Source organism: Pelodiscus sinensis, chromosome 2, assembly GCF_052426305.1.
Source record: "Pelodiscus sinensis isolate ZL-2025 chromosome 2, ASM5242630v1, whole genome shotgun sequence".
NCBI lineage: Eukaryota > Metazoa > Chordata > Testudines > Trionychidae > Pelodiscus > Pelodiscus sinensis.
The window spans coordinates 233,521,361-233,534,691 of NC_143053.1; the positions used below are offsets into that span (position 1 = coordinate 233,521,361).

At 41.0% G+C, this 13,331-nt stretch overlaps 1 long non-coding RNA gene across 1 annotated transcript in view; it reads left to right on the forward strand.

Moving 5' to 3' along the window:
* Window positions 1-4,386: 4,386 nt before the first annotated feature.
* The window catches only part of LOC149525446 (uncharacterized), a 46,892-nt gene continuing 37,947 nt past the window's right edge, over window positions 4,387-13,331 (forward strand). Inside the window, exon 1 of the long non-coding RNA XR_016348647.1 lies at window positions 4,387-4,523. This is a non-coding gene — a long non-coding RNA (uncharacterized LOC149525446). The remainder of the gene's footprint in view (window positions 4,524-13,331) is intronic.

Sequence of the window (13,331 nt, forward strand, 5' to 3'; positions counted from 1 at the left end):
CTGAGGCTACACTAGGAAAACATAGATTTAAAAAAATCATTTTGTGGAAAATGAGATTATTCTGATATCTGATGCATATTTTTAAGAGGGCAGCATTGTTTTGAATATTACTGTTTTGAGTATTACAATAAGCACAGGGGCATAAATTAAATTGTCATAAAACTAGTCACTGAGTATCCCTAATTACAGGTGAACCTCTAAAATCTGAGACTCTGTGGTTCAACAATGTCCATGGTCCTCCGGATATCCTGGACCAGAGAGCCCTGGCTGGCCAGGTTCAGGGGCTGGGCTGGTGGGGGTGGGACTAGCAGCAAACCCCAGCCAGGGCCAGTACAGTGAGGAGACAGCAGAGCTGGCATCTGGGAGAGTAGCTCCGGCTGGGCCAGTGCAGTAGGAGCACAGTTCCAGTCCCAAATGGGGAGTGCTACAGGGCAGGGGCAGTAGGGCTGGTGGCCAGGGATGCAGCCCAGCCTAGGGCCAGGAGCAGAGCCCAGTGGCTGGGGCTGGCACCCAGGAGCAGGGTTGGCAGCTGGGAGGGAAGCCTTCATCTCCCCTGGTATAGGAAACTCTGTAGTTAGGACCACTTAGGTCCCAGGGGTGCGGAACCATGGAGGTTGCCTCATAGCAGTTTCGGGGGACACCTAAAGTGTGTGAAGTACCATTAATCAATAGGAAATCTAGGAAATCTCAAGGGAAGAATGACAGAGAGCAGCTCTGACTCCTAACCCTGTGGAAATTCTGGCCCCTGCATTTGTCCAAGGGTGAATCCTCTGCAGGGTCTGGGTAAGAGGGAAGTGTGCTACGAAGCTGGTAATCACTGCTTCAGTAACTCCTTGCACTCAGCAAGTTTTGCTTCTTTTTCCTCCTTCTTCCTCACAGAAGCTGAGAGAATTATGGCCCTGAGCGATTGTGAAATCATTGTTTGCTTTCTAATTAGCTTTTCAAAATTAATGCTGGTTTTGAAGAACAAAATGAAAAGCGACCCAGTTCTTAAAGTATATGTATTTCTTCTCTAATACAAATAAATTAAACATAGCAGCAGCGATTAAAACAAATTAATAAAAATAGGGGGGAAAGAAAAAAACAGACAAACAAAATTGCTTCTCCTCAGTGAGACTCAATTTGCTAAGTTTCATCCAGGAATAAATTGTCGCTGTTGAGCAATAAGCCCATAAGAACAGGAGCTTTATAATGGAAGTGCTGATAGACTGCCTAACTACAGCAACGCCACAAGCCATTCTAACTCCTTTCATCCTCAACAGGTGCTTGTAACATCTGTAACAATTCTATCCATGATAAAAGAGTCTCATAACTTAATCCAAAGTATATTATATTCATAAGCACATTTCCATTCTCTGCTTTCCTCCTCCTCCCCCTGAGACACAGAAATAATGCACTATTAAACTTGCATTTCTGCTTTCTGGTGGAGAACATTAATAATGAGAAAATAACTAGCTCCCTCTGTTAGAGGATTCTCTGAGGAATGAGAGGAAGGAACAAATATAAAATTATATTTCCTGGGTGCACCAGAGTAGTGAGTCTACCTGCGATCATCAATACAATTGTAATTCTAGGCCTTGATCCAACAAAGCTATGAAGCACATGAGTAGGCTTATAAGCTTCCACTCAGAGTTAATCATGAACCAAAGTATGTTCTTGGCTGCAGCTCTTATAAAGGAGCACAGAGATTACTCACATATTTACTTTATTGAAAGGAGAGAAAGAGATTTTAGGTTAAAAAAATAAACCAAACTGGAGAGTCAAGCTCCTCAATGTATGAGATGCTGAAGCAGATTAGGGCCTGCAGTCAGTGAAAGAAGTGCTCTTACCTCAAGTCCACAGATTTATATTTAAAAAAACCATCCCAAATCCCTGAAATGCATACATTTTAAGGAAAGAGATGGTGAGCTCTGAGGAATCCATCAGCCACCTTAAGACTATACAGTTGAAGTGGCACATAGAAAGACTCTGCTGTTCTATACCAGATGCACCAAGCAGAGTGTTATCCTGGGTTCCCACCCACAGGCCTATCTGAGATTGGCTTATCAGACCATAGTTAGGATTCAGTTCCCTACCTGGCCTTCCCAGATACCCCATCCTTAGTTTTGCCTTCAGCTTCAGGTTCCTGTCTGAATTTCAAATCTGCAGTGAAATCTGAAGTCAAATCAAACCATAGTTAGGATTCAGTTCCGTACCTGGCCTTCCCAGATACCCCCTCTTTAGTTTTGCCTTCAGCTTCAGGTTCCTGTTTGACTTTCAAATCCGCAGTAAAATCTGGGGTCAAATGACTTTCCTGTTGTATTGGGTTTCCTTTCAGGATTGTTTTGGTTATAATTCTCGGGTTCTGTTCAGAGCTGTAACATGCAACAGTTTCCCAATCTATCAAATAGGTAGAGAAGGCTTAATTAATGTTTGCAAACAGAGCTATCTAGTAGTTTGATGAGATATCTAAACACAAAATGAAGGTGAAGTCAACAATAGATTTTGAGTAACCTTAGGTGCAGGCTAGAACCATAAAATGTAACAAGATTAGCAGCTGTAGGTGGAAGGTTATCTGAGGATATGAAATGGGAATGGTGCTGAGATCTTTCTAAGTAGCATAAGCAAAAATCTGTGCTCATTAGAACCTCTCAGTTTAGTCATCTCATGCACTCAGCGCTAAAACCAAGAGACAGAGAAAGAATCCAACTGGGGAAAATGTCAAAGACAATAAATGGCAGCTCAGTTAACGGAACACATTATTACATAGATTTTTAACTTACGACAATTAACTAATTTCAAATCACTACTTGCTCATTTACCAATTCATTAACTCCAAGACAAAATGTCCATACTGCATGAAACCTAACATCCCTTATGACAATACTGCAGAGCATTTGAAAGGATTTATTTTGAGCAATGCCAGAAATATAAAATGAGATATTTTGAAGAATAATAAAAAATTGATTAAAGTGAACAGAAATAATTTACCGACTGCAGTTGTGCAGATAGCAAAGAGGGGAAACTATAAAGGATACTTCCTCCAAAAAACTAGGTGTAGCTGTTTTATACCAACAATACAGTTGTGAAAATTTGATCAACATCTCAGATAAGCTACCAACTTCCCTTTTATTGTGACATGGAGGCTCTCAATATAAGTAAGCAGTGAGATTGCTTTATTTGAAATGGGCACATATTTTTCAAGTCAAGAATCTAATGGAGTTGAATCTCCTTCCACTTCACTGGCAAAAACCCTTACTCAATGCAACTACAATGGTGTATAAATGCACTGGCCAATCTGTGGCTTAAAAGCCACATGCTGCTCTTTTACCATTAAAGTGCAGCTCCTGGAGTCCCGCTGTGGACCTCTACCCCCCATTCTACACCTAGGCAGCTTCACATTTTTGATGGAAGAAGGGCAGAGTGAATGTCAGAGAGAAGTTAAGATGCATAACCAAGACCAGACCTGGAGTCAGTGGAAGAGCAGAGTTTAGCATTCAACACTCAAGAGTTTGCGTAGCCCCGTGTTCAGTCTATTAGGCCATGTTAATTCCATTGGCATTTATCCTCAGTACATTTTTCAGGATGGGAGCTCTCACTATTGCAGGAAGCACAAGCCTGGTGACTTGCCACTGCCTTCCTGTGAACCTTTGGGCAAATCATTTAACAATAAACTCTCTTTTCTCAATTTCTCACACTTTTAAAACTCAGATAGAGAGACTAATGTGATGGTAATTCATTTACAACTGCATAGCACTTGATGATGTGAAGGGCTACTCAATCTAAGTGCTAAATATTTTTATTACCCTGCCCCCCAATCTAGAACCCTGGGTCCAAATGGTCCCCAAATATAGGGGCAGTTAACATCTGTATCTAAATCAAGTTCTGATTGCCACAGCTCTGACAGATGTCTAGTCATAACACACTTGTGGTTACTAAATAGACTAAGCACATTTCATAAGTGTTGGGGTGCTCATCCCAGTGTCTGAACTAAATTCCAGTGCTACAAAATGGGAAATGATTGTAAATGTATACAAAGTTCAGAATGAAATTTAAACCATGCTACACTCTCCTAATTTGTTTCTCAATCCTTTTGAGCAATCTTGGCTGATTCATATTTATGAAGACAAAATCTGCCCTTCTACCCTGTTACATTTCAAAACCAGCTGGAATTTGGTAGAAGCCAGAACTCAGGGTGAAACTTGGGGAGAGGATGATTAAAAGCAGTTACTAGTCCAAATATTCATGTGATTGCCTATGACACAAAACCACCAGTTTTATGCAGCACTAGGAATTACACGGTGTATATCTAACTCTCCCTGCAGCTTCAGATAGGACAAGTATGCTTCACAACCTGATGTGCACATTGTGTAACATTACTTTGGACTGTTTGTTGTGCAGCTGCCAGATTCCACTCCAGACATGGCTGCTTCGTGCTTCTTACTACAGAGATTCTCAAACTTTCTGACGTCAGCTCCACTTTTACCAAAGCAGTTGTGCTTTGCATGTGCTAGAGGCAACATCAAATATCAATGAAATACCAGGTAACTAAAATACATACCGTTGCTACAGTTGTTACCAGTTTTTACATGTTTAGTTTAAATGGATGAACTTGTTACTGTGCACAGAGTTTATCCCTGTGTAGAAAGACTGATCCAACCCCTAACTGGAGAATGACTGGGGGAAGTGAGTTCAAGGGGAATGAGAGAACGGGGATGAGTGGCTTAAGAGGCTATTTACACAGCCTATTTCCCTTTCTGACATGGCACCAGATCCCTTCTGAGCCCTGTTTCTCCCAAGTCAGCTTCTTCTGAAGCTTCCGTTCCTCTATCCCACCTCCATAAGCCCATCCTGCTTTGAGACTCTCTATCCACATGTGTCTTTCAGTCTCTTTTTCACTGGGTCCCACTTTGGTCTCCATCACTGCCACATGAGTGGCCCTCCTCATTTCAGTGGGCTGCAAAATTATCGTAACCAAGACCAGCTCCTGGAGAGGGTAGTTTTGCTGACTGCACTTGTGTACCTAGAATTTGCAGGAGTTGCTAATTGAAGTTTAGCTCTGCTTTGATTGGATGCAGAGGGGGCCCACGGCTTTCACAGTCAATGTAGTTTTCAGTCAGCACACACCTCACTTCACGTGCCCTTACTTTGCATGCATATCTCTTTAGTAATACTGGTAGGAAAAAAACTATGTGGACAGAAACCAGTGGAATCTGGCAGCCCTGCATGTGGACATCAGTAAACAAAATGTCTCGTTGGTCACACACAGAACCTCAATGGGCTGCATGCTAATTTGGGATCTGGAGACCTGACACATATGCTAAACACCACAAAGAGATCGACTCTGATTGGGGAGATCATTCCTCTGAGAGCATTATACCTTCCCTGGCCTCTAGAGGAACTGATTCTCCACTATGCTTTTCATGGCATGATCACTTAACACTTGTGTGTCTTACAACTACTTTACATAGGTTGCCAGGTGTCCTGTATTGACCCTGACAGTCCGTTATTTTTGCCTCCTGTCCAGTAAAAAAATTCAGAAAATACTGGACACCTAAATGTCTGGTATTTTCTGGTTTTTTTTCCCCTGCTAGAGGCAAAAATACTGGACACTTGGCAACCCTACGACACACTCAGCAACTGAGTCTGGGCCCGCCTTCCCCCTCCCCCAGGTCCCCGGTCCTACACCCCCGGATCTCCTGTTTACCTGGTTCCTCAGGGAAGCTGTGTTCTGCCTCGATCAAGAAAACAAAATGGCTGCTGGCAAAAGGCCTAAAGACCTGAAGCAATGTCTTCCCTGTGTCTTAGTGCTCAACCTCTCCCCTCTTCCTAGCCCTGTTTTGACTCTGCATGCACTTAAAGGGGCCATGCTGTTTTATTTAATTTATTTAGTTAGTTAGTTTGCTGAATAACTCTCAAGATCCTTTTTTTTTAACTCAACAGCTTTGGTCTCCTCCTTTTTTCCCCCCTCAACAGAATTTTTTCCCTGGTGTTTTTTTTCTTTTTTTGGCGGGAGGGGGAGTGTTCTATATTTTTGGTTAAACCATCTGGCAACCCTAACTTTACACAGCTTAAAAGACCAAATAAAATTAATAGGTCTGTACCTTTTTAAGGCCAGAAGGCACCATTATGATAATCTAGCCTGATCGCCTATGAAAAAGCCTCCCCTATAATATATTTATCAAGCCCTTAACTTATGGTTGAACTAGAACATTTCAGTGTAGAGAATCAGGTCTGATGCCTATGTTGTACATCTTCCTCACTCCCTCCTTGTGCTTGCTGGCTCTAGGCAGATTTAGAACAAATGCAGACATGTAACATTAAGATATTTTTCTGTAGAAATAATGTATGTTCCACTTATCCATCTCAGAGAAAATCTAACCATCATTTGCAGCATGGTAATTATTCCTTTCTGTGATTGTTCAATCAGCAACTCCTGCAAATTCAGATCTGGTAGGGGGTACTGCAGGAATGGGAAAGAACAATAGGATTTGGCCTAAGAGAGCAAGTCACTTTATTTATAAACCAAACTTACAAGTTATTAAAAGCAAGGTGAAGTTAAATTTTTTCTTTGGACTCTTGATATTTACAGTAGAGATGTAACCTCTGCAGATACTGATCTCCACAACGCTATAAAAGAATCATGATTAGATAATTTTTTTTTGAGAAAAATCTCTAATATATTAGCCACAAATATATTTTCATTCACCATCACAAAATTCGTATATCTGTCAAACTCAGTATAGTACTCCTAGATCACACACTTGTGATGTTTTTATACAAATACCCCTGACTCTCTACATTTTGGAGTTTTTGTCTGCCCACAGTTCAATGTGATGGTAACAGCTGAACCAATTTTAATGGCAACTTTTACTGCTGCCAGTTTAAAACCTGCATGCCATTTTGTTTGGAGAACAGTAACTCAAGCAGAGAATTTGAACGTGTCTTCCTGTTTCATATTGTTTATTCTTAAACAAGAGTATTGTGGTCAATACAAGAAAAAAAAACAATTGAGAAAGATGGTCTTGTGGTTATGACATTGGACTGGACTGAGAAGATTTGGGTTCACCACAGACTTCCTGCATAATGTTGAGCAAGCCATTTAGACCCAGGTCCATAACGATATTTAAGAATCTATCTCACATAGATGTCAATGGGAGTTAAGTCCCTGAATACCTTGAAAGTTCTGGCCCTTACTATTCCTGCGTCTTGTCTGTCCATCTGTGAAATAGCAAAAAAATATTTCCTTTCCTCTGTGCTTTGACTCTTTTGTGTATTTACAGCATATGTTCTTTGTAGTGTATATGGGACACAGGAATTGCCATACTGAATCAGATACCCACAGACTATCTAATCCAATATCTTGTCTCCAACACCAAATGCTTAAGAGGAAGGCAGGAAATTTTACAGAAAGAAGATGAGGGATAATCTGCCCCCATGAAGTCTCATCCTAATCCCTACTAGTTAGAAATTGGTTTAAACAATGAAACATTTGATTTATATCTCATCCCAATGTAATTTAGCTATTAAAAACTGGGTATTTTTGTTATCCACATAAATGGCCAATTCTGCTTTGAATAATGCTAAATTCTTGCTATCAGTGGAATTTTGTGGCAATGAGTTCCACAGATCTAAATGTCTTAACAGCACTTACCACAATGAAACTCTCTTTTAGGAATCATCATAATATATGTATGATGTTAGTACAGGGATAGTCAGATGTCACTGTTCCATATAGTCTTATGAATTGCTTTTCTTAATGTGTGAACAAGTTTTTAGTCTTAGAAAAAAATGCCGGGTTGTTTGATTTGTGATACAGTTCTTTAGGAGAGATGTGAGAAGCACAAGAATGCTTTATCTCTGTCTTAATCTTGCTAACTAGATGCTTGCATTTTTCTCTGCAAAATAGGCATTACTGTTTAACTTTAGGGGTTCTGAAAGAGATAATTGTCTGTGTGACATTTGTGACCATCTCTGTTCCAGCACTAGTTTATATATATAAGTAAATAAAATGATAGCAGAAGACGGCTCATTGTGCTGCAGGCCTTCAGATCCCTCTAAGATCTCTCTGCAGATACCATCCCATTGACGGGGTAACGTGTGCTGTTCCCTGTATTTGGCCAGCTATGTTGGTAAGTGCAGGAGAAGGGTGTTTACAATCTACACTTCGCCCACTCTGGGGGAGTTTAACACTGGCAGCACTGCTAGGCTTAATTATTAATTACATTCCCATTGTGAAGGGCTGTGTTTCTGGCTGAGGCCTTGGCAGGAATACAAAGCGGGAGGGAAACTGTTTGCAGTCTCGTCTTCCCTTGTACTCTCATTAAGAGCTGGGCAAACTAAGGCCTTAATGTCATTCCAAGACTTGAGAGCCTTAGAACAACTGTCTGCATGTATGTAGTGTCTATTTGTACTGATACTTCTGTCTTTTGGGGATGCACCAGTATTAAAGAGCCAGGAGCAGGTTTGCTTACTGGCAAACGCATATCACAGCCTTCTCATGATCAAATATTGCCACTGCTTCCCTGCCTTCCCCGAGCTCTTGGGCTATGCATCAGGGGGGCACTCTGGATCGCCACGTGCCAAGATGTGGAAAAGCAATTTCAGTCTACAGCATAAGGCTTGCAGAATAAATCACTCCACATTACCCCTGATTATTCACTCTGAATTAAGTGCAATCCTTTTAAAAGGAAACACTCTAATTCAAGAAAATGGCAACAAAGTAGGGCTGATGAATTAAGGAAATACTCATTGTGCTCAGCAGCACTTTTAACATAAACCTTCAATGTAATTGGCAATGGAAATGAGGCCTGAGCAAGAGCACAAGGGCTTTGAAGACAGCTCCTTGCTCCTTGCTCCATTGATTATTCACACAGTTTGGAGCCTGGCCCTTAATAAACAAACTGAAAAAGTGCAAGTGCACCTTTTAGAGTAGCCCTGAGCCAGAGTCTCTGCTGCTATAAGCTAGCCTAACTTCACTGACTTCAACAAAGTGACACCAGTTTAAACCAGCTGAGAATCAGGCCCCGAATGTCACTGGCCATGAGAAGAGCCAGGACTGCTAGCCCATGACAACCAAATGCCAGCAAATGAACGAGGAGAAAGAAAGGAGTGTGAGGAATCCTGGCTTCTTCCCCTTTCTCTCTTGGCCGGGGTAGCTGACCGATTACATAGGGAGGAAAGGATTGAAGTACTAGTTGCCTCCCACCCCCAGTAAGGGAAAAACAGGGCAGCAACAGGACTTGTCTACACTTACCACATGGCAGCACTGGTACAGCTGTGCTCCTGTAGCTGAGGCAGTAAGGGCCTGTGTATACTGGCAAGTTACTGCACTGCAACTTACTTGTTTGGGATGTGAAAAAACACCTCTCCTAAGTGAAGCAAGTAAATTAAAGCACCAGTGTAAACAGGCTCTGTACTGTTTGCTACTCTCCTTATGAAGGTAGTTTGTCTACAGCGCTGGGAAGCTCTACCCCAGTGCTAGTGCTGTGACCACAGTGCCACATTAAAAGTGTAGGCAAAGCCTATGTCAATGGGAGAAGCCGCCCTCCTCCTCCTCCTCCCCCCCCCCCCGCCAGTCAACATAACACTGTCTAAACAGGGAAGTTAGTCAATATAATTGCATTGCTCATGGGAGTGGATTTTCCATATCCCAGAGCAGGGGGGGCAGGAACAATTCATATAGTGGAGGTGCTGAGAGCTGTTGAACCAAACTGTAAACCTTCTCTATGGCTATGTCTACAGTGCAACCTTTTGCTGGCATGGACAATGCAAATGAAAAACTCATTAGCATTTGTTGCGCTGTCATTTGCATATTCTCTGCCAGTTCTTTTTGCGCAAAAACAAGCAGTGTAGATGGGGCCGTTTTGTGCAAAAAAAAACCTTTTGCGCAAGATCCCTTATGCCTCAAAAAAGGAGGTATACAGGATCTAGCGCAAAAGGGGAGGGGGGTTGCGCAAAACAGCTCCATCTACACTGCTTGTTTTTGTACAAAAACCTCTTCCGCAAAAAGCACCAGCAGAGAATATTCAAATGACAGCACAACAAATGCTAATGAGCGCTTCATTTGCATTGTCTCTGCCGACAAAAGGCTGTAGACCTAGCCTATGACAGAAAACACTTCAAGCTAGAGAGTGCAGCAGCACCCCCCCAGTATCTCTGGCATAAATCTGTGGTGTAATTCAGGGCCTAGTGACAAGTTGTTCATTGGTCTGTACTGGGATTATACAGCTGGGAACTATCCCTTCCTCTGGGAAGACTGTAAGATAATTAGACTTGGTTGGAAGTTCAGTTTTTAGAAGAATTTTCATTCTTAATGAAACCTACAGAAACTGAAGATTTAAATTCTCCACTAATCATTTTGAATCAATCATTCTGTTTTGTTTTGACACAGTCAAAATGTTTTGGTTTGATTTTGATGTTTTAAATTTTTACTGCATCATACTATACAGAATTAAAACACTTCAAATTAAAAGGGCATTTCATACTGAAAAACTGAAACATTTCATTCCAAAAATGTCGTACCAGGATATTTTGGAACTCTTTTCTCCCATCTTTTCCCCAAAATTGGCATTTTGGCAAAATCAACAAGATTTTGCAAAGCTTTTAAATTTCAACAGAACTGTATTTTCCAACAGGAAATGGGTCTGCTGATATTTTCCCTACCAATTCTAGTTACAATCTAGCCATGTTTTGGTAAAGTCTAGACTACAGGTTTTTTTTTTTAAAAAAAAGTAGCCTTTTTTTGAAAAAACGTCACCTGCGTCTAGACTGCAGCCACGTTCTTTCAAAAGTAAATCAAAAGAACGCTACAGTTTTCTCGATCGTGGTAAACCCCATTTTATGAGGAATAACGCCTTTTTTCGAAAGCACTCTTTCGAAAAAAGGCGCTATTGAATGCAAACTGTGCTTTTTCGAAAGAGAGCATCTAGACTCTCTTTCGAAAAAGCGTCTCACTTTTTTGAAAAATCTGCTTGTAGTCTGGACACTCTCTTTTGAAAGAGGCTTATAGTCTAGATGTAGCTTCAAAGTGCATAGTTATAGGGGGAAAATAACCCCAACTTGTATTTTAATTAAAATCCTGATTTGCAATACTGCAGTCTTTTTAAAAGCAGAGCTTTTAATGCTTTCATTTGGACATCTGCCTGGTTGAGGGTTGCAAGTCCCAAGACCCTGGAATATTTAAAAAGGGAAACTGATATACACACGACTTTCCCATTGTATGAAGAGAAACTAGTTTGATGGGGGTTTTTCCCTGTGACAAGAAAGAGCAACCATTTGTGTGTGTGTGTGTGCGCACAAACTAAAATGAAATCAAATTAAGCAGGCTATTTCTTATAAGTCTTATGCATTAAGGTCATGATTCTGGAAGACACTGGGTGTCTTCAGTACACGCTGAATTCAATAATTCATTGGAAGTTGAGAGAGCTCAATATCTTACAATATCTTACAGAAAGCACTCAGCATTTCATAGGATCAGGCCCTTAAAAATATAATCCTTATGTCACTATAACTACGTCATGCAGGATTTTCCACACCCTGAAGGTAGGGTTGCCAACCCTCCTCCCGACTGGAGGACCTGTCACCATTTGCAGCAATGGTGATATGTATAGTTCAAACCATAGTCACCCTGAATGAGTACACTAACATTCTGAGTCATTGATTAGCAGCATGCAGTCCATCCAGTCCAGTAGAATTAGCAACTGAATGCCCCCCATAGCTTCTGCTTCCCCCAGTTCCCTTTCTATCCCCATGGAGTGGCCGCCACTCTCATGGGGGTGGTGCATATGCATGAGCTGGATTGAATAGGGCACCAGCTGTGGTAGGGGCAGTCCTGATACAGCTGGTGAACTAATCCATCTACACACAGCAAAACATGGGACAGTTCCAATATTGATTCATTCATTCATTACAAGAAATCTACAGAATTCCCTCCACATCGTTATTTTGTACAATCTCTTTTGCTGCAAAAACTAAACCTGAATGAGCATGTTCAGGATCCTGATTGTATCACTATTAAGGCATGTCTACACAGCAGGGCCAAACTCAAAATAAGCTACGCAACTTGAGCTATGCTAATTGTGTAGCTTAAGTCGAAATAGCTTATTTTGACTTTTGGTGCTGTCTACACAGCAGTTATTTCAAGACAGAACACTCTTCCCCCAACTTCTCTTACTCCTTGTACAACGAGGGTTACAGGAATCAGAGTAAGCTGTCCTCCAGCTCAACATTATTTTGACATTATGTTGAAATAACTGCTTGTGTGTAGATGTGGACTATGCTATTTCAGAATAACGGCAGTTATTCCAAAATAATGCTGCTGTGTAGACATAGCCTTGAAGGTCAGGTGTGTAACTCTAAGAGAAATTGTACTTTTTCATTAGTTTTATTAAAAGCTCCTCTTTAAACTCTGTGCACCTTATACAAATATAAAAACACAAGAAATTATAAAATATTCTTAGTACGAAGGACTTTGCCATCTAAACTTCTTCACAGCATAACCATCTTAATAACACATTAAGACCAAAGAATGGTGAGAAGTCTGATTCTCACTGGCTTTTGCAAACTTTGACAAATAAGTGTTAAGAGTAGGGCAACATACATGAAGCTTTGAAGATGACATGAAGCTGTGACATCTCTGGCATGAGAAGAAACAGCCATCAGAAATGACCTGAAGTCTTGTCATCTTTGTTAAGGTATTGAAAGGCATCAAACTTTTCTTAGAAAGTGCCCATAGACTTTCTTCTGTAGAAGGTGAACAAAACCTTAGCCCTCACAACTCTTAAAAGAAAGTGTAAAACTCACTTCTACAGCTTTACTTTCCTGCAGCTTCAACAAAATCAGTGAAGATAGTGAGAAAATAGACTACTGGGGGGAAAGAAAGATAATATTAACAATAAAAACTTCAGATGCTTCAGGGAAGGAGAAAAGACTATTGGAACAGTGATAATTTTGTTTAATGGTTGGATACTACTATGGTGAGCTTAAACAGACAGATTGATTGATATTCAGTAACAAACATTAGTAGCATTTTGCATGACATTGTCACTGTCCTGGTGTATCATAGAATCATAGAATCATAGGACTGGAAGGGACCTCGAGAGGTCATCGAGTCCAGCCCCCCATCCTCAAGGCAGGACCAAGCTCCGTCTACACCATCCCTGACAGATGTCTATCTAACCTGTTCTTAAATATCTCCAGAGAGAGAGATTCCACCACCTCCCTTGGCAATTTATTCCAATATTTGACCACCCTGACAGTTAGGAATTTTTTCCTAATGTCCAATCTAAACCTCCCTTGCTGCACTTTAAGCCCATTACTCCTTGTCCTGTCCTCAGAAACCAAGAGGAACA